The sequence below is a fragment of the Vicugna pacos genome, chromosome 3 (assembly GCF_048564905.1).
Source record: "Vicugna pacos chromosome 3, VicPac4, whole genome shotgun sequence".
Lineage (NCBI taxonomy): Eukaryota > Metazoa > Chordata > Mammalia > Artiodactyla > Camelidae > Vicugna > Vicugna pacos.
The window spans coordinates 73,665,152-73,685,910 of NC_132989.1; the positions used below are offsets into that span (position 1 = coordinate 73,665,152).

The following is a 20,759-nucleotide window of genomic DNA, read 5'->3' on the forward strand; positions in this document are numbered from 1 at the left end:
AGAAACAGCCCCTGGGGTAGGGATGGAGAGGAGGGCCAGCTGTTCCACAAGGTCCAGGGACCCTGCAGCTGTGTGCCTTAGAAAGGCAGGTGATTATTGAAGGAATCCCTCCTGTTTCATTGATGACATTCAGGGTATGAATAAGGTGCCGTTCTCTCACTCTGTATTTCAGATCCGAGTGGCAGAGAAACAGAGAACAAGAAAGAGAGGGAGAGAGAGACAGAGACAAAGAGAAGACACACGAGCAGCAAAGATGCCACGTCATCGCTGATCCTCCGGGCAAGACTCAGTTCCTGCTGGCCCCGAGGTCCTGGGAAGATGTTCATGCCTCCTCCCATCTCCTAGTCAGTCTGACCCATGTCTCCCCAGGCCCATTCTTACTGTCATTCCCTCTCTTCGGCTTCTCACAGACATCGCTATAGCAAACCGCCAGAACAAACACCAGGTGGCAATTCACAGCAACGCCTGTGAATCTGAGCCAGACTTTCGTCTCCCACCTCCCTGCAAGGAGCCACTCTGCCTGAGTAGCTCCCTGGCAGCTGCTGAGCCAGGTCCAGGGCAGATCAAACAGTGCTGATTCTGGGCTGCAGGTTCTGGTGCCCAACCCGGGGGCTGGTGAACCACATGCTGCTTTGCCTCTTAGCAGGCAGGAAGAAAAAGCTGGAGGGGAAAGCCACTGTCTCCCAGTGCCCTTCTCCCAGCTAGACCCTGCCCCAGTCCCCATAGGCAGCCTTCCCAGGGCACTGGCTGATCATTTGCTTACTGATTGCCTACCCTCCCAACATCAAACCAGGGTCAGGAAAAGGTGAGAGTGGGTACTGGTGCCCAGGAGAGGAATCAGGGTCATCACAACCAGAAACAGAGACAGTCTAGATTCTCACCCAGAAGACCTAAGAGAAAACCAGAAGCTAAAAACTGTTAGGCCTGCAAATAGGAAACCAAGTTGACAGGTAGAGAGACTTCAAGTTATGGCCACAGTCCTTGGATTCGGGAAGCATAGAAGAAGTGGACTGATGAAAGCATAAAAGATTCGTTCTGGGACATTTGAGAGGCCTGCTGGGGGCAGGGCAAATGAAGCACTAGCCTTGGGCATCTGTGGGAGAGCTAAATATGGGAACAGCACACAGAAGCACAGCTTGTCCCCGGCCAGGCCACCAATCAGAGTTCTCCAAACAGCAGCTGTTTCAATAACAATGCAGGAACCTCTCCTGCTTCCAGCATTGTAAAGGACTAAGTTGTTCCACATGAGTGGGATTTCCCTTCAAATGGCAGAACTTTTTTATGTTAGTAATTTTAAATATCACCCTTCAACTCAACACTTGTGGCTCTTATCATTAAAAAAAAAAAAAAAGATAAATCCCAAAGCCTGTGATCCTTACAACTCTTTTATGAAATCAATGAACATGCACCAGACTCCTCTTACATGATGAGCACCAGACAACCACAAAACATGGTAGACAGCGGCACCTCACAGGAGAGTTCTTATAAGAGAGATCTGAAACAAATGCTATAAGTACATATGAGTTGGTAGACACATATGTATTTCCTAGTTCTGTCCACTGAGGAAGCCTAGAAACAGTGACATCCCAGTAGCCACATCATGCCCAGTGCCCAGATCTTAGTTTCTAAACACCTTTCTTCAATAAAAGAACCCAAGGCTACTTGGGAAAATGGCTGCTTCTAAGGGGGAAGAAAAGGATGGAAGCGGCATACGGGAGCCAACCTGAAAAAGCTCTCAACAGCCAAACCTAGAACAATTTGAGTCACTGAATAAATAATGATAATATTGAGTTATAATGTAAAGAGCAAAATAAATATCCATGAGTCCATTCTGAGATGACCAAATAAATAAATAAATAAATAATAAGAAGGGACAGATCTTCCTTACAGAAGAATTCCAATGAATAAATGTAGAAGGAATGAGCAAAATAGATCATCATCTTTAGAATACCACGGTAGTAATTGATGTAGAGAGGATCCATCGATAAATGCTAAAATTAGTGGGATAAACTTTAAGAGGAAACAAAGTATTGTTCCCCAAATTCACTAATTATTGTGGTGGTTCTAACATATGATCACAAATTCTTTGATAGCCTGCCCTTCAGGAAGTGGTGCTTAATTCCCCTCCCCATGGGTGTGGGCTGGATGTAGAGACTCAGGAATATTTGTGGAAGGAGTAATATAGTTACATTACAGTGGAGAAACCTGGCAAATGTCACCTTAACAAACTGCTCAAGGTTAATATCACCAGTGATAAACCACACTGATATCATATGTCCACTGATATCATGGAATGAAAAGAGTACTTCTCCTCTGTGGTATTTTTCAAAAATCCATAACCTTATCCTATTAATAAGAACACAGCAGATAAACTTAAATTGAGGGGCATTGTGTAAAATACCTAGCTATTACTCTTCAAAAGAATCAAGGTCATGAAAGTCAAAGAAAGAGTAAGGAACTTGTCACAGTTTGGGGGAGGTTAAGAAGACATGATGACTAAATGTAATGTGGTACCTTGGGTTGGATCCCGGAACAGAAAAAAGCTGGGGAAATTCAAATAAAGCCTATAGTTTAGTTAACAGTATTATACCATTGTCATTTTCTTAGTTTTGACTAATATACCATGGTTATGTAAGATGTTAGCATAAATGGTAGCTAAGTAACAGTATACATTTCTAAGTGTGAGCTGACACAAATCCTGAGCTCACAGCCAAGTGTGCATGTGCAGAACATACCCCAAGAAGCATGGAAAATACTTTGAGAAATAAGCCATATAAATCACTGCTCAAATCCCAGACTATCCCTGAATGGTTTATAAAAGAGGCAGCCCCCAAAAGCACAGAAAAGGCTTTGAAAATGGTACAGGCACTAGAACCATCACTCTCAGAAAGCAAGACAAAACTTGCAGTGTAAACTTGATATGATTGCCTGCTAAAACAAAAAGGTCCACATTCTCCAGGGGATTTTAACAGCACCAAGAGTCTCATGACTTAATATACAAACTGTCCTGGATATCATATAAAATTACCCAACATATCAGGAACCAGGAAAATCTGACCAATTCTCAAAGGGAAGAAACAATCAACAGATGCCAACCCCAAGATGACCCAGATGTCAGAACTGTCAGATAAAGACCTTAAAGCATTGTACAAGGTGAAAGTTAACATTGTTGAAATGAATGGGAAGTTCTCAACAGAGAAACAGAAACCATGGTAAGAGAACCAAATGGAACTTTAGAGTGAGAATACATCATCCAAAATAAAAAATTTGCTAGAGAGATTCAAATAATTGGAGTCCATCTTCAATAAAGTAGAGATGACAAGAAAAACCTGTCCATTAACTGGAGGATGGATAAATAGAAATTATCTGACCTAAAGAAAATCCATTGAAAAAGTGAACAGAGCCTCAGGACCTGTGGGACAATATAAAAAGTCTAATTTGTATGTGATTGGAGCCCATGAGGAGAGGAGACAGAGACAGGTATAGAAACATTATCTGACATACATCTCAAAAATTTTCTCCTAGAAGAAATAAAAGCAAAAATAAACAAATGGGACCTAATGAAACTTACAAGCTTCTGCACAGCAAAGGAAACCATAAGTAAAACAAAAAGACAACCTACGGAATGGGAGAAAATCTTTGCAAATGAAACAGACAAAGGCTTGATCTCCAGAATATATAAGAAGCTCATACGACTTAGTAAGATACAACCAAACAACCCAATCCAAGCATGGGCAAAAGACCCGAACAAGCAATTCTCCAAGGAAGACATACAAATGATCAATAAGCACACGAAAAAAAATGCTCAATATCACTAATTATCAGAGAAATGCAAATCAAAACTACAATGAGGTATCACCTCACACCAGTCAGAATGGCCATCATTGAAAAAATCCACAAATGACAAATGCTGGAGAGGCTGTGGAGAAAGGGGAACCCTCCTACACTGCTGGTGGGAATGCAGTTTGGTGCAGCCACTGTGGAAAACTGTATGGAGATTTCTCAAAAGAGTAGGAATAGACCTACTGTATGACCCAGGAATCCCGCTCCTGGGCTTATATCCAGAAGGAACCCTACTTCAGGATGACACCTGCACCCCAATGTTCATAGCAGCACTATTTACAATAGCCAAGACATGGAAACAGCCAAAATGTCCATCAACGGATGACTGGATAAAGAAGATGTGGTATATTTATACAATGGGAATACTATTCAGCCATAAAAACCGACAACATAACGCCGTTTGCAGCAACATGGATGCTCCTGGAGGATGTCATTCTAAGTGAAGTAAGCCAGAAAGAGAAAGAAAAATATCATATGAGATCACTCATATGTGGAATCTAAAAAACAAAAACAAAAAAACAAAGCATAAATACAAAACAGAAATAGACTCATAGACATAGAATACAAACTTGTGGTTGCCAAGGGGGTAGAGGGTGGGAAGGGATAGATGGGATTTTAAAATTGTAGAATAGATAAACAAGATTATAATGTAAAGCACAGAAATATACACAAGATCTTATGGTAGCTCACAGAGAAAAGAAATGTGACAATGAATATATATATGTTCATGTATAACTGAAAAATTGTGCTCTACACTGGAATTTGACACAACATTGTAAAATGATTATAAATCAATAAAAAATGTTAAAAAAAAAAGAAAACACAATTTTGAAGAAACAATAACAAAAAAATTTCCCCAATTCAGTGAAACACATAAACTTACAGATGCAAAGGAGTTTAGGGAACATTAAACATGGTATATTCAAATAAAAGTATCATGCTCAAACTGTGAAAATCAAAGGAAATAAAGAAATTCTTAAAGCAGCCAGAGAAAATGACACATTACAAGTAGAATAAAAATTTGACTGACTGTGGACTTCTCACAGCAATCATAGAGGCCAGAAAGAAAAAAGCTGTCAACTCAGAATTCTACATCCCGTGAAAATATCCTTCAGGTATGAAGGTGAAATAAAGACAATCTCAAGTGAAGGAAAATGAAGAGGTTTCATTGCCAACAGACCTGCTCTGAAACAACATTAAAGGAAGTTCTTCAGATGGAAGGGAAATGATCTAAGAGGGAAAATTAGAACTTGAGAAATGAAGGAAGAGCAACAGAAATATAAACATCTGAGTAAATATAATAAATTAATTTTCTCCATTTATATATTTTAAAAATATGTATGACAATCAAAAGTCAAAATTATAACATTGTTCAGTGGTTAGGGGATACAGAGTGTGTAGACTGTGTGTGTGTGTGCGTGTGTGTATATATACATATATACACACACACACACAACATATATAACATAAAGGGAGAAGGGTAAAGGAACATATATGGTTGTAAGGTTTCTACATTCTATTAGAAGTGGTCAAATATTAAATTTAAACAGATTGTGACAAGCTAGGTATGTATATTATAATCCCTAGAGCAGCTACCAGAAATAAATACAAGGAGATACAGCTGTGAGCAGGGCTGCCTGACCCCTCCCCAAGTCTGGCCTGCCACTCTCTGTATCTGAAGCTCTGGGGAGTGATTGGTCCTCTACAGCTCCCCCAAACCTTCCTTCTGGGGCTCAACTGGAGGCCCCTCCCACGGTTACATGTTCTAACCCCACCCCATAGTGGTAGGGACAGATGTGGCTCATGGCTCAATCCACATCCCAATGTCATACGGCAAGGAAGAGTGAGGAAATTCAGACCCTTTCTGTCCAGTCCTTTGATTTCATAGCTGGGGAGACTGATGGCAGAGAAGCAAAGTTACTATTTGCTTAAGCCCCCATAGCAAGCCATTGTTAGAACCAGGCCTGGAACCCAATCTCCCAACACCACACACCATTAGGGAACAAGGACTCTGGGACTCCTGCCCCAGCTCCTCTGCCCTACCTGTGAGCAGGCTTTTGTGTCTGGCTGTCCTCCAGGACTATTAATAACAGACACATACATACACTATGTGCCAGCACTAAGTTTATCTATCTGTCATCTACCCATTCACCTTTCCTTGTTTCTCTCTATCTTCTCTTCTTCATATCTATTTTTCCTTCTATCCATCATCTATCTATCTATATCTATCTATTTGCTATCCATCTGTTTTTCTATCTATCTACCTATCTATTCACACTAAATCCTCATATTGCCTCAGTTGAGATAGGCACTATTATTCTCTCTGTTTTCTAGATGTAAAAACTAAAGTATTGAGAGGTGAAGAAACTTGCCCAAGATTACACATCTATAAGTGTTGGTTCTGGAATACGAGCCAGATCTGGCTCTATACTTGAGTTCGGAACTATCAAGGTCTTCCTCTCAGGAAGACCAATCCAGAGCAGAACTCTCTAAAACATTCCATGGTCCAGAGCAAAATGTGCCCTGGCTGCCCCTGACCCATATCTTGCACTCTCAGGAGCATTTTTAACCAGAGGAAATTTGGCTAAAAGGCATATGAAAGGCAGTTTTGAAGGAAAAAATGAGGAGGTAGGAGCTGACAAGAGGCTCCAGCAGCCTGGAAGGCACTGTTGCTAGGCAACCTACCTTGGGCCTCCCGTCCTCTCAGGACTAGAGTTTCTTCCCAGGCTCCTCTGTTCCTTCTTAACAACAGCTGATGACACCAGCTCCTTCTCCCCTTCCAGGATGCTGCCCCCTTGAGTCACTGCCATCGCCAGTCACGTGGTGAAATCACTTGGCTCAACCCCAAGACCCCGGTGGGGCCAGATAAGGAGCTTCCAGCCATGCTGGAATCCGACTTTCCTTCCTCCCTGGGAAAGTCCAGCTTCTATGGTTGCCAGGGACGCAGGGGGTGGGGGAGGGGGCAGTTGGGCGTGTGGCGGTGGAGCTCCAGCCAAGAAGGGAGTTTAGTAAAGCATCAGCAAACTGTTTCGCAGCTGAGCTCATGCTGACTGTAGTCAGCGGTTAGCAGCTTGCTGGTAGGGAGAATATGGTTCTCCTTGTCCTGCTTCTCTTTCACCTTCCTCAAGTGTATCTGCTCTGCCACCAGTTCTGTCCTGGGATCAACAAAGTATTGCTGCTGGTGGGGCCTCGCAGATGTGCCCCTTGGATTCACTGGGAAGTCCAAAAGAAGGCAGATTAATCCCACTGCTCTCTAAACTCCTTGCCTAGTTTCACTGTGATTCATTGAAGGTGAAAGGCTATTTTCACAGCCTACTCTAAAAGGCTAAAAAGTGAGATCACTGTGACCCAGCAAAGAGAGGCAGACAATACCCCTTTCCCGGGAAGCCATCGAAAGCTGTCAGGCGCTCCAAGCGCCTTCTCTTCCAACAAGCCCACTCATGTTGGAGTGACTCATAGTCCAGTCTTCTCCCCTAGAGGCCACTCCTTTCACCACTGCCCTGTTCAGCTCACCAACCATTTAGCCATCTTCTGAAACATTGACTTATACCACTTTCAGTAAACAGCCTTGCTGGACGCATTGTGTGGGCCAGATTCTTGACTTTTATAACTTATGTGAGTGATAGCCAGCAACACACTAGAAATCACCCTCTATTAAGTTAGTATCATTAGGAAAGTTGCCAATATTTTGCCCAGGAGGAACTAAGAAGGGGAGCCCAGGGAAAGAGCTCCCACCTGAAATGCATCTTGATGACAAATTGCTCAGATACCACTTTGCTGAGATAAAGGTGTTCAGCTGGGTCTTCATACCAGCCAGGCCCAGAAAGGTACTGAGAACCCCATAACTCCTGTCAGTTGAAGGCTGACAGCATCTTTCAGCTACACTAGAATATTTTCTCCCAGGCCATTTCCAAAAGTGGGCTCCAATGACAGGGTCACTGGGGAATACTGAAGGGGTATCAAGCCCATGTCCCATTCACTTCTTTCGGATCCCAGAGGTCTCCTGTGGGTCTTTCAAAGAAGGAGACACAAAGCTAGAGGAGGAAGAGGCCAAGGCACATGAGGCTTTTATAACTGTAAACTTCTCCCATTTGATGCTGCAGGAAATTGTGTTTCTAGCATATTGTCAGTTGTCCAGAAACCAGCAAATAACTGTCTGCCCTTCCTCTAACCTGGGATCCCGCGTTTGGACACCTATTCTGAGAGTCACGGGGTAACTTTCACCAGGGCATCTGTGGAGCTTCCAGGAGAGACCAGATAGCGCAATATTATTCCATCCTTCTAGTAAAACACAAAAAGGGCTAGTTTGTCTTGGTGAATGAAGCACGAAGTTCTCAGTCGGTCCCCACCCGTCAAGAAGGTATCTTGGGTCTATTAGTCCTGAGGCTCTGAGTGGGTCATACTGGTAACTTTCCATTGGGTGAAAGAAAAGAGATTCTGAACAACTCCTGGGCTGAGGAAGAAGAGCAGGGAAATTCTTTAAATTCTAATTTCAATAGCACCCCCCTACACCCTTCCATCATGCACACAAGCATACATACACACCATAATCAGTATAATAAATTAGCTTGCTTTCCTTAGAAGATAAAAATCTTCCTCAGTTCATCATCAGACCCTGTTCTCTAGCCTCAGATCACATCCTTTGAAACCACAAATGAGGCACGGAGGATCGAATAAACCAGGTAGACAAAAGAGGTCATTCCTGTCTCTCATGCCCATGGCAGACAGCAAGGAAGAAGGAGGGAAAGAATAATACTGCAGCATGTGCTCTCAGGGTGCCTCGTCCACAAGCTTCCAGAAGCCTCTAAGGCCCTAGAATTAATCTGTTCCCAAAAGATGTTTGTCGAATTGTGTCCCCAGATAAAGCCTCAGGTTCCTCAATCTCCATATTTCACATTCACAACTGGTGGTGCCGTTTGTTCATCCTCTCCAGATACCCAGAAGAACCACAGGAGATTTGGGGAGAAGCAGCAACATTTCCTACATCTGGTTTTCTTCTTGGTGTTGAGGTTGAGGCTTAGGAGGTGATGGGGCAGGAGGAAAAAACCCTTTTTTGGAGATTAACAAAAATAATATTGTTCCAATTACCATTGCTAAATAGCGAGCCATCCCCAAACTTAGTGGTTTAAATGACAACAATCATTTATTTTGCTCGTGAATCTGCCATTTGGACATGGTTTAGTGGACCCAACACATTTCTCTCCATTTAGCATCAGCTGGGGCACCTTTGCTTGAACTGGAGGTTCCCTTCTGACAAGAGGCTCGTTCACGTGGTTGGCAAGTTTGTGCTGTCAGTTTCTCCTCAAACAGGCCTCTCCAGGGGTGACTTGGGCCTCCTTACAGCATGGAGGCTTGGTTTCTCTCAATGTCTCAAATATGAAGCAAAAAAGAAGCTGTATCACTTTTTTATGACATATCCTCAGAAGTCATGAGTATCACTCCTCCCACAGCCATATGTCCACCCACATACATGAAAATACAGACCCCACCTCTTGGCAGGTGGAAAATTAGTGTTGCATTGTAAGAAGAGCATGTTGGATGAGAGATGCTGTGACAGCCATTTGGGGTAAATATAATCTGCCATAAGAATTAGCTATAACTAATATATAATGATTACTTACTATATTCTGGACTCTCGGCTAAAGAGTTCAACATGAGTTCTCACCTTAAATCTCACATCAAGCCTATACGGCAGGTATTCACATTGTTCCATTTTACAGATAAGGAAACTGAGGCTTAGAGAGAGATGAAATAATTTGTCAGCTTGAAAGTGGCAGAGGTAAACTTTGAATCCAGATCCACTTGGGCCAAGTGCCAGAGCTCACAACCACTGTGCTACAAGCCTCTCAGACCTGATGTCTAGCCCCAGTCCAGGACTCACTAAAGTGACGCAATGGAAAGAGAACAGAACTTGAGGACAGGAGCCAAGATTTCAGCTCCAGCTCTGCTACACATAATTAGAAGTGCCACTGATTATGTGCCACGTGCTATGTTAAGCACTTTACATGTGTTATCTTACATATTCCTTAAAAGTATTCTGCGAGGAAGTTATTACACGATGTCCATTTAACAAGTTTGAGAATTAAGGCTCCAAGAGGTGAAGTAACTCGCCCAAGTTACACAGATGTTAACTAAGTGAACTGGGATTTAACACTAGTTCTGTCTTACTCCAAGGCTCTTAATCACCTTAATCCAATGCCTGGGTCCCTGGACAAGCCCTTCCCTCACTGAACCCTCAAACCCCTCACCTGTAAGAGGGCCAGGCTATGAATTCTACTATAGGTCTCTTGGCTCTGCTGTAGGTGGGAGGCCCTGGGCACCAGGCACTGATGCCTCCGGCGTGAAATCCCTTAAGGCATGGTTTCTCAACCTTAGCACTATGGCTATTTTGGACTGCACAACTCTTTGTTATGGGGGCTGCCCTGTGCATTATAGGAATTTTAGCAGCATCCCTGGTCTCTACCCAGTAGATGCCAGTCATATCCCCCTCCTCAAGTTGTGACAACAAAAAGTGTTTCCCGACATGGCCAATGTCCTCTGGAGGGCAAAATTGCTCCACCCCTCTCCCCACCCACACTGAGAACCTCTCCATTAAGATAATACTCCAGTGGCCCAATTCTATATCTTCACAGAGGTCCTGTGGTCAGCATCTCCTTCTTTAGAGGTCCCTGTCCTCTGACTGGTAACATCACCAGCTGGGAGGATTACGGAGAGATCTGGGTGGTATAACAAACCCGCTCTTTTCCTTTTGCTGGGCTATTTCCCTGCCTTAGACTCTCATTGGTTCAGAAATTGATGGCACTCAGATGCCAGCAGGTACCAAATGCCAGGCCAAAGCACAGAGGCTGGCCCTTTTCCCCTTCCTCCCCAGTTTTTCTCTCCATCCCTCCTGCTCCCCTGACTCTGTTTCTCTCTCCTCTTCTCCTCTCTTCTCCCCATGTCCCTTTCTTATCAGACATTGGCAGAACAGGGGAGATGCTGTTGCCAGGAAATTGCTTGCATTCTCGGGCACACTGCTTCCCAGCAGGCCCTTCCTCTGAGTGGAGCCTGAGGAGAGCCAAGTATGCGTCCCCCAGCACCAGACAGCCGGGCACCAGGGGTCCAAGCTAAAAACGGACCATGCTAGGCTTTGCCTTCAATAGGTACTTGAGCTGTGAAGGGACTTGACTCCTTTACACACACTCCTGTCCCCACCCCCTCAGGCTCCGGTCATAGCAGCACTCCTGCTGTCAACAAGCAGCACCATGGCGGGGGACACACCCGGACAATTTGTGGGACACCTTGAGACCTCTTTCCTCCAAAGCACAGGGCACTAGAGTGGGGAAGATGCAAGAATGAAACCCCCTCACCAGCAGCCTAAGGCTTCTGCCCTCTGATCCTGGAGTCATGTCAAGTTCTCACTACCTCTCAAGGCATCTGGGAATGCAACCACAGGTCAGTGGTGTTTGGTTTAGAGCCTGAATCTGGGGCAGCTTCTACCCTTGGATCCCACACCTGCCCTCGTGAGAACAAGAGTAGTTCTCCTTCTGCACGAGAGCCCATGAAAACATCTGATGTATTACCATATTTCTCAACCCTTCTCTCCCACAGGTTAAACACTCCCGTTCCTCTGAATAACAGTCCTATATGACCTGCAGACAGCACTAGCCTGGATGTGCTGCTGTTTTGCCAGTGCCATCTCAAAAGAAATATACTCAGAATTAAATCCACACATTATTCATTTTTTACCATTTCCCTATTGCTGGTTCCAGCAGCCTGTATAATAAATAACCTAGACATAGCATGTTTTTTGCAAGCTTCACTGCATTCCTAACTGTTCTGACATAATTACTTCAGGTTTGTGTCATCACTGGGACACTGGGATTTCTTCCCATATCCTTAACCAGTGGGATCGTTACTTCTCTTAAAACTGAATCTGTATTTTTATTAACACAGCTGATGAAGGCATTAGCTTCCTGGAAGCCATGTCACATTAACGACCTACAATAATAGGCCTGTAGTTAATAAAAGCTTTAAGGTGATTTTCTACATTAGCCCTATTAATGTGGTCAGTGGTCACCAGTGCCAGGCATGGGCAGTTGATTTTTTTTAACCTAAGGATTGTACTGTACATTTGTCTCCACTCAGTGTTACCTTTATAGCTATCTATATTTTTGAATCTCAGCTTTACCTTCCAACATATTTGTTCCTGTCCAAGGTCTATATGACTAGCATATTTGAAAATCCAACCTTGTGTCTTCATCCAAGTTGTTAAAAAAATATTAGGTAGGGTAGAATTGGGTTTTTAATTATCTACTGGAGAGATTTACCCATAAAACAGTAGTATTGGGCATGGTTGTCTGAGCAGCTATGAATTCTTCGAAGCACAGCACCAGGGAGCCATGGTTTACATCTTTGATACAGGATCACCTTGGAACTTGGCTGAGAACGTGTTTGTTGGAGCACGACATGGGAGTCCAGAGAGTTACTGTGGTAAGAAGTGAGCAGAGAAAGGTGACTAGGGCATCAGAACATGGACTGGATAAGCAGTGGCAGTGCTGTTTGAGAAGGTGGAGTCAAACAGGGAACTGAAGTTAGAGAGACACTGAATGTCCAGCGCAAACCAAGGAGACAGGACCAATCTCAGCCTCAGGATCTGAAGCCAGATAGAATCCTGTCACCATGGCAACGTGTTTGATGGAATACAAAGAACTGGTGTATGAATAGTATAATAGAGGTTTGGGAAGCAAGAGAAGCTGCCTGGTTGAGCAAGAGGCTGATCTAAATGGTCAGGTTTCTGAACAAGCTTTTTTCTAAAGTGACGGGGGTTGGGGGGTCCCCTCTTTCCTTAAAGTAGCTTATTGGGCAGATGCTCAGGATACAGGATCTGACATTGCTAAACCCCCTTGTCTACAATTTCCCCCCAAGTATCTATGGGACAACATTATATTTTAAAAAGACAAAGCAGAGACTTGGACATAACGTGTCTCTGCAGGACCTGCGCTGTGCCCTGGGGATCACCACTTCTTTTCTAAATTCTGCCAGATTATCTGATTTGTCATCTCTTCTGGGATTTTGCAGTGGATGAACATCGGGGTTTCTGGGAAGGAAAAAAAAATTTAGGAAAAACCAGGAGACTTGTTTGCCTCCAGTCATTTGACACCTCTTTCTCTGGAGGGTTTAGAGATAACCAATAATAACAGGTTTATAACTCCAATGCCAGTTTTTGGTGCTGTGTGATGTAAGTCTTCTGGTCTTGAAAGCTGCACTCATTTTGTGCCATTACCTCTTCTTTCTCACCCCTTCTCCTATCTTTGGGTGACGTTTTCGCTAAGCCATGTTTATTCTGCAAATTTTCAGTTTGGAAGATCCTTCTCCCTGATGGAGTAGGGAAGACAAAACAGGAAATGAGCAGAGCTGCATGCCCTGTCATCTGTCAACATTACATCACCTGCTCCTGGCCTTTATTTCTTCATTGTTTTTGATCCCTGTGCAGCTTCTTAAAAGCTCTTGTCTTTGCCCTTAGCATTTTCTGCAAGCCTCAGCTTATTCTGGGATCCCACTTTGCTGGTATAATTCCTTCAGATTTGTGTCACTCCTTTGAGTTTTTCTTTGACTATTTGCCCATTTTGTTTTCAATGGAATATTAACATACCACTAATATTTTATTTAGCAGCCTCTTCCATTCCTCCTGACTAAGGCATCTTCCCTGTAGAGCCTCTGGCTGTAAGATCTTATAGTCAAATCTTTTTCTGGTTTTAGACTTGAGCCCTCGTAAGTTCAGACCATACACTAGTACTGCAGTCCTAGAGGTGCATGGCTTACAAAAGAAATCCCAACTCCAAGAAGATGTGAGATTTTAAAAACAACAACAACAACAACAACAACAAAACAAAATAAAAAAGGAAAATGAGGGCACTTGCAAACTCAAATTCCCCTGATCACCTGGGATGTTTGTGGAAAGTGCAGATTCTTGGCCTCACCTGGGACTTTCTTAATCCCTAGGGTGCAAGCCAAGGCTTTCATTTTTAAACAGTTTCATCAGTTGTTTCTCATGTAAACCAAAGTCTGACAGTCACTCTATTAGAGGCCAGAGAAAGGAGAACAGAGTAAGCTTTGATGGCTAGGATGGATTGGAAAATTTAAGCCTGCTCATTTTTCTGTACTGCCACATCACTGAACTGAAACCCTACTAATTTCAAAGGAATCTTTCAACCTAGGTCAGAAGGGAGCTGAACATTGAGAGAAACAAGACTCTAACTGAAGTATTAAGAGAGAAAGTTCTAGGGCTTAGTTGTAGAACTAGAATTTCATGCTAACATTAGAATAGTCATTCATGCATTATTTGTCTTCTTAAATCATCCCTATTTATGGGCATACCTCGGAGGTATTGTGGGTTCAGTTCCAGACCAACACAATAAAGTAAATATCGCAACAAAATGAGTCACATGAATTTTTTGGTTTCCAAGCACATGTAAAAGTTATGTTTACACTATACTGTAGTCTATTAAGTGTGCAATAGTATTATGCCTAAAAAAAGTATGTATCTTAATTAAAAAATAGTTTATTGCTAGAGAAAAAACGGTCTCTTCAACAAGTGGTGCTGGGAAAACTGGATAGCCACATGTAAAACAATGAGATTAGACCATTCCCTCACACCAAATACAAAAATAAACTCAGTGGTTTAAAGACCTAAATGTAAGAGCAGAAACCATAAAGCTCCTGGTAGAGAACACAGGCAGAAAACTCTTTGACATAAACTGTAGCAATATTTTCTTGGACCAGTCTCCTAAGGTGAAAGAAATAAAAGCAAAAATAAATAAATGGGATCTAATTAAACTTAAAAACTTTTGCATAGCAAAGGAAACTATCGACAAAATGAAAAGACTAGCTACAGAATGGGAGAAAATATTTGCAAATATTGCAACTGACAAGTGGTTAATACACAAAATATTGATACAACTCAATGTTAAAAAACAAACAACCCAATCAAAATATGAGCAGAAGACCTGAATAGACATTTCTCCAAAGAAAACATATAGATGGCTAACAGGCACATTAAAATATGCTCAGTACTACTCATTGTTAGAGAAATGCAAATCAAAATCACAATGAGGTATCATCTCACACCTGTCAGGATGGTTATCATCAAAAAGAACACAAATAACAAATATTGGTGAGGATGTGGTGAAAACGGAACACTCGGACACTGTTGGTGGGAATGTAAATTGGTGTAGCCACTGTGGCAAACAATATTGAGGCTTCCCAAAAAACCAAAAATAGAACTACCATATGATCTAGTAATTCCACTTCTGGGTATATATCTGTAAAAAAACAAAAACACTAATTCAAAAAGATAATGCACCCAATTTTCACAGCAGCACTATTTACAATAGCCAAGACATGGAACAACCCAAGGGCCCATTAACAGATGATTGGTTTATCTGCAGCAATTTGGTGGACCTGGAGATTGTCATTCTAAGTGAAGGAAGCCAGAAAGAGAAAGAAAGATATCGTATGATATCACTTATATGCGGAATCTAAAAAAAAAAAAAAGACAAGAGACAAATTAACTTATTTACAAAACAGAAATGGACTCAGACATAGAAAACAAACTTATGGTTACCAGGGGGCAAAATGGGTGGGAAGAGATAAATTGGGAGTTCAAGATTTGCAGATACTATCTACTACATATAAAATAGATAAACAACAAGTTTCTACTAAATACACAGGGAACTTTATTCAATATCTTGTAGTAACTGATAATGAAAAAGAATATGAAAATGAATATACATATGTATATACATGACTGGACTATTATGCTGTACACCAGAAATTGACAGACACAACATTGTAAACTGACTATACTTCAGTAAAAAAATTAAAAATTAAAATTAAAAAATATGAAGAGGAATATATGTATGTATATATATGACTGAAATATTATGCTATACACCAGAGATTGACACAATATTGTAAACTGACTATATTTTAACTAAAAAAAAAACTGAAATAAAATTTGAAAAAAATAAAACAAATGATTGGCTTAAGGATATGTGTTTTATATATATAAAGATATAGATATAGATATAGATATAAAGGAATATTACTCAACCATAAAAAGAATGAAGTTCTGCCATTTGTAGCAACATGGATGGACCTAAGGGATATTATGCTTAGTGAAATAAGTCAGACAGAGAAAGACAAATACTGTATGATATCATCTATATGTGGAATCTAAAAAATAATGTAAATGAATGTATATGCAAAATGGAAACAGATTCATAGACATAGAGAACAAACTTGTGGTTACTAAAGAGGAGAGGGGAGGGAGAAGGGACGAATTAGGGCATGGGATTAACAGATACAAACTACTACATATAAAATAAATAAGCAACAATGAAATAGTGTAAAGCACAGGGAATTATACCCATTATCTAGTAATAACCTAAAATGGAGTATAATCTGAAAAAATACTGAATCACTATGCTATCACCTGAAACTAACACAATCTTGAAAATCAACTATACTTCAATAATTTCATTACTTAAAAATACTAATCATCATCTGAGCCTTCAGCGAGGCACAGTAGTGACTCAAAGATCACCACATCAAAGATCACCGATCACAGATCACCATAACAAACATACATAATAATGAAAAGGGTTTGAAATAGTGTGAGAATTACCAAAATGTGACAAAGAGACATAAAATGAGTAAATGCATTTGGAAAAATGGCACTGACAGATTTGCTCAATGCAGAGTTGCCACAAATCTTCAATATGTAAAAAATGCAATATTTACAAAGCACAATAAAGAGAAGCACAATAAAACAAGGTTTGTCTGTACCTGGACAAGAACTCGATATGCACACACTCTGTGATAAATATCAAGGCATGGGACATGTAAATACGTCAGTTTGGGAGCCTGGTAGACCTGCATTAGAGTACTGTGTTTTCCACTTAAGAGCTGAATGACCTTTTTCAAGTTGCTTAACTATATGTACAAAATGGGAATAATAATACTTATCTTGAGTTTTTAGAAAATCAATGAGTAAATAATATATTTGTAAAGCACCTATTGCATATTGGTTGTTCAGCCTACATTCCTTTCCCATCTTCCCTAGGAAAGATGTCAGATACTAACCATTTCCCCATTCCACGGAGAGTTCTTAAGGAAAACTTCACATCCAATTTGGTGAAACTGCTTCATATGAAACTGCTACAAGCAGCCAAAAACTCCAGGACAAGAAGGACTGGATCTGTCCTAAGTGGTGTTCTAATTTAAGGCTTGATTTCAATTAATTATTTATTACCTGTTCAAAGTGATTGTTGCGATGCCATAATTTCAGAGTGAGTTTTCCTAATAAGGATCTAAAAATTAGAAACCTCTCTGTTTTGCAGTATATCTTGGAATTCTCTTCATGAGAAAATGCTTTTGGAATAGAAGGCTATGGAATTTGGGAATTCTCCTTCACACAAATTCCTTTCTTCTGAATAATACTTAATCTTTAATAAATACAATGTGGGGTACTCTGGGAGACTGTATCTATGATTATGGTTCTGTTGGGTTTTTTTAAACTAACAATGCTGACACATTGATAATCCAGGGCTTTATCTATCTACACATTTATTTATGTGTTACACAACATCTAGTTTAATTTGATGGGTCACTGCCCCCAAACTTCAACAACTCCTTAGTATCCTTCCTGAGACTTGTTTTCAGATTGCCAGAACTTGTCTCAGATCTCTTAGGGGGAACCCCGTCTGCATTTAGGTGACCTAATAAGGAGTTTAGGTTTGTGGCCACAACTTATATTTACATAATGATTCCTTTGATGATAAGCCCTAGACTAGAATCCAAGAATGTAACTTACTGCCAAACCCTCTGTATGAGAAACAAGGCCTGGAATGTAATTTCTTCAGCCTCTGTTGCTGGAGGGATAGTTAATGAGGTGACACATAGTTAAGGAAGTATCAAGGTGCTGTCCAAGGGTGGAACTTTTTTTCAGACTCCAAGCAAGAAGAGACATTCTCTTCCAAACTGGAATCTTGAAGCTTCATTCTTATCACTATCGCAAAAAGGGGGCAGCCAGAGGGCCCTGGTAAGTGAGTCAACTCCATTAACAGTCAGCCATTTTTATGAACAGGTAACATTCACAGGTAAGATTCAGTAAGGAAGGAAGGAAGGAAGGAAGGAAGGAAGGAAGGAAGGAAGGAAGGAAGGAAGGAAGGAAGGGAGGGAGGGAGGAAGCAAAGAGAGAAAGGGACCGAGGGAAGGAGGGAGGAAGGCAGGCAGGCAGGCTCTGGCAGAATGATCCGGGGACAACAGCAACTGGACACACGGAAGAGGATGCAGATCACCCCAAAGCAGAGACTCCTTCCTCGACCTCATTTGTGAAGGGTGAGTGACTGTTCAGTAGTGAGAAGGAATTGGAGATTGATGTGAAAATCTACTGTATGTTCTTTAAAGTTCTTGCAGTTAACTGTTTATACCAAATTGTATCCAATTTCTATAAATGATTTAAGTCATTCTCAACTATGATTTTCTTCATTCTCATGAACACTTTTGAGTATGCTCAAATGGATATACATGGCTAGGTGAATCCTATTTGCTGAAGGTGAGGCTTTGATGTTAAGAATAGAAAAATCTGGGTAATCTGAGCCCTTCCACATCCACCTTCAAAATTCTGTCTTAATGAGGCTTAATTCCCAAGATTCCTGGATCTCAGAAAATAAGAAGTAGAAGTGCTGCATAGAATCAACAGGAGCTCCCAGATGTTGATTTTGGTTAAATCGACTCAAAAAAACTTCATATTTTAACCCTCTTTTACTTAATTCAGGAATTTTAAATAGGAAATAGGATGCAAGAAAAGAGTATTAGTTAAGGACAGACGTGATCAAGATGGCACTAGGCATTTGGAACTAGTTGTTGTAACAAACAACAAAACACAGAATGGTTTAAACACAATAGAAACTTATTTAGCGCAATTCAAGGTGGATGTTCCTGCTCAGTGGAAGCTGGCTTGTCCCATCACCCAACTATCATTCAAGGACTTAGGCTGGCAGGGGCTCTGCTATCTTTATCAAATGGTTTCTAAGGTCAACATAATCATCTCCATCACAAAGGAAAAAGCACAGAGTAGTATTTATGGGAGATTTCTACGAGTAATAGAACGATGGAAGGCCTTCAAACGGGACACATGACTTCTGTTCACATTCAGTTGGCTAGAACTTAGTCACATGGCATCATTATTGACTGCAAGGAAATGTGGTCTCAGCTGTATGCCCAGGAATGTGAAGAAACAGATTAATCAATAGTTAGCAGTTTCTCATACAGAAGGAATGTATATTTATTCCCCCGACCCCTCTACAAATCTAGAATATGAATGCTCCATTTTGAGGACCACTACAGAAAGTCAAGAGATGGTTATGCTTATTATACTAAAAGCAAGGTAAGAGCTGCTGTTTCTTGAACACTTAATGTGCTCTAGGACCTGTGTTAAATGCACACATTATCTTATTTGATTCTCATATCAACCCTGATTTTACAGACAAGGAAACTGAGAGAGGATAAGTCACATGCCCACTGTCTCAAAGATAGTCAGAGACAGAGCTGGAATTTGAATCCAGGCTGTCTAACTCTGATGGCCGAGCCCTTTACTGCCTCATTATATAACCGTCAACACATTACAGAAGGACCTAAATGTAAATTGCAGTCTGCTCCAAAGTTAAGCCAGAGTTCTTCTATTTTCAACACCAGGAAAAGGAAGGAATGATCTTCAGATTTTGAAAATCTTCATGTGAATGAACTTGAAATAGAAAATCAGGAAAGCCTTTGGCCAAGTTTAGAAATCCCTCAAACTCCTTCAAGTTTGCCATTGGAACCACACTTGAGCCTTCCTGGTTTATTTTTAGTTCTTACCAGGCACCATATCCTGGATCAGTGAAGCAGGTTTAAACATCCTTCTGAGGGTTTTGGATACAAGCAGGATTTTTTTTAACAGAGTGTGAAAGAAATGCAGCTAAACTATGAGACAAGAAGATCTAAAATAAATAAGGGCCCAACACTTCAGCAGGAAGAGGACACATCTACTACAGTCTGTTGGGCTTTGCTGTGGCTGGACCTCCTGAAGGGTTGATATCACCCAGAAACCTGACTTGTTCCTCATGTCTGCTGTCCCCGGCCTGAGGCTGGAACCTGAAGGACCTGTAATTTACTTAGCACCCTTTCCCAACACAGTCTGAAACCCTAGCAAGGACAACTCAGACCCCTAAACTCTACAAACACTTTTTACTCTTTGTGGTTTGACCTTGATTGACTACTTGTATGGAATATAACATCTAGTTGGTCATACAGGCCAAAATCAGAGATGGAAGTGGAGATACATACCATAAATCTCAAGAAAGCTGGGTTAGTGAGTTCTGCTCACCACTACCTGTAGTTAGCAGTTTTTGGTACCTGTGAGCACTTGGGTTTATATTCAATACGTCATCACAGACAGTGGTCCTAATGCAAGGCCATCTGTCCTCCTACTGGCACTCTGCTCACCTTTTGAGGCTGTTTAGGAAAAACAATCATCCTTCACCTCTCCTGTGAATTTTCCAGGCACCGCCTCTCTAGCTACTTGTGTTAATGTGCACCATGTCATACGTCACACCATGAATCATAACCATGAGAAGAAAAGAAGTAAAGATGAACAAACTTATCCTGTTACCTACTGCGACAAGATCATCCTTTTCTTCCACATAACTGTTTCCTCAAGAAAAGAAAGAGCGAAGTGAAAACATTACTGGAATATGGCAAACTGTTTATAAAGCTAGCTGCTGTATAAGAGTGACCATTATTTAATTCTAGACAATCATGTCATGATTTTTTAAATATTTCATAATAAATTGAATATTAAAGGGAAATAATCTGAAGTGAGTTTTTTGTTT

General features: G+C 41.2%; 1 long non-coding RNA gene across 2 annotated transcripts in view; it reads right to left on the reverse strand.

Annotated features, from left to right (window-relative positions):
* Nucleotides 1-9,003: 9,003 nt before the first annotated feature.
* The window catches only part of LOC140695665 (uncharacterized), a 202,697-nt gene continuing 190,941 nt past the window's right edge, over nucleotides 9,004-20,759 (reverse strand). For both annotated transcript variants that reach the window (XR_012071414.1, XR_012071415.1), the window contains exons 3-5: nucleotides 13,109-13,200; nucleotides 12,153-12,310; nucleotides 9,004-9,212 (exon numbers count right to left, since the gene is read on the reverse strand). This is a non-coding gene — a long non-coding RNA (uncharacterized lncRNA). The remainder of the gene's footprint in view (nucleotides 9,213-12,152; nucleotides 12,311-13,108; nucleotides 13,201-20,759) is intronic.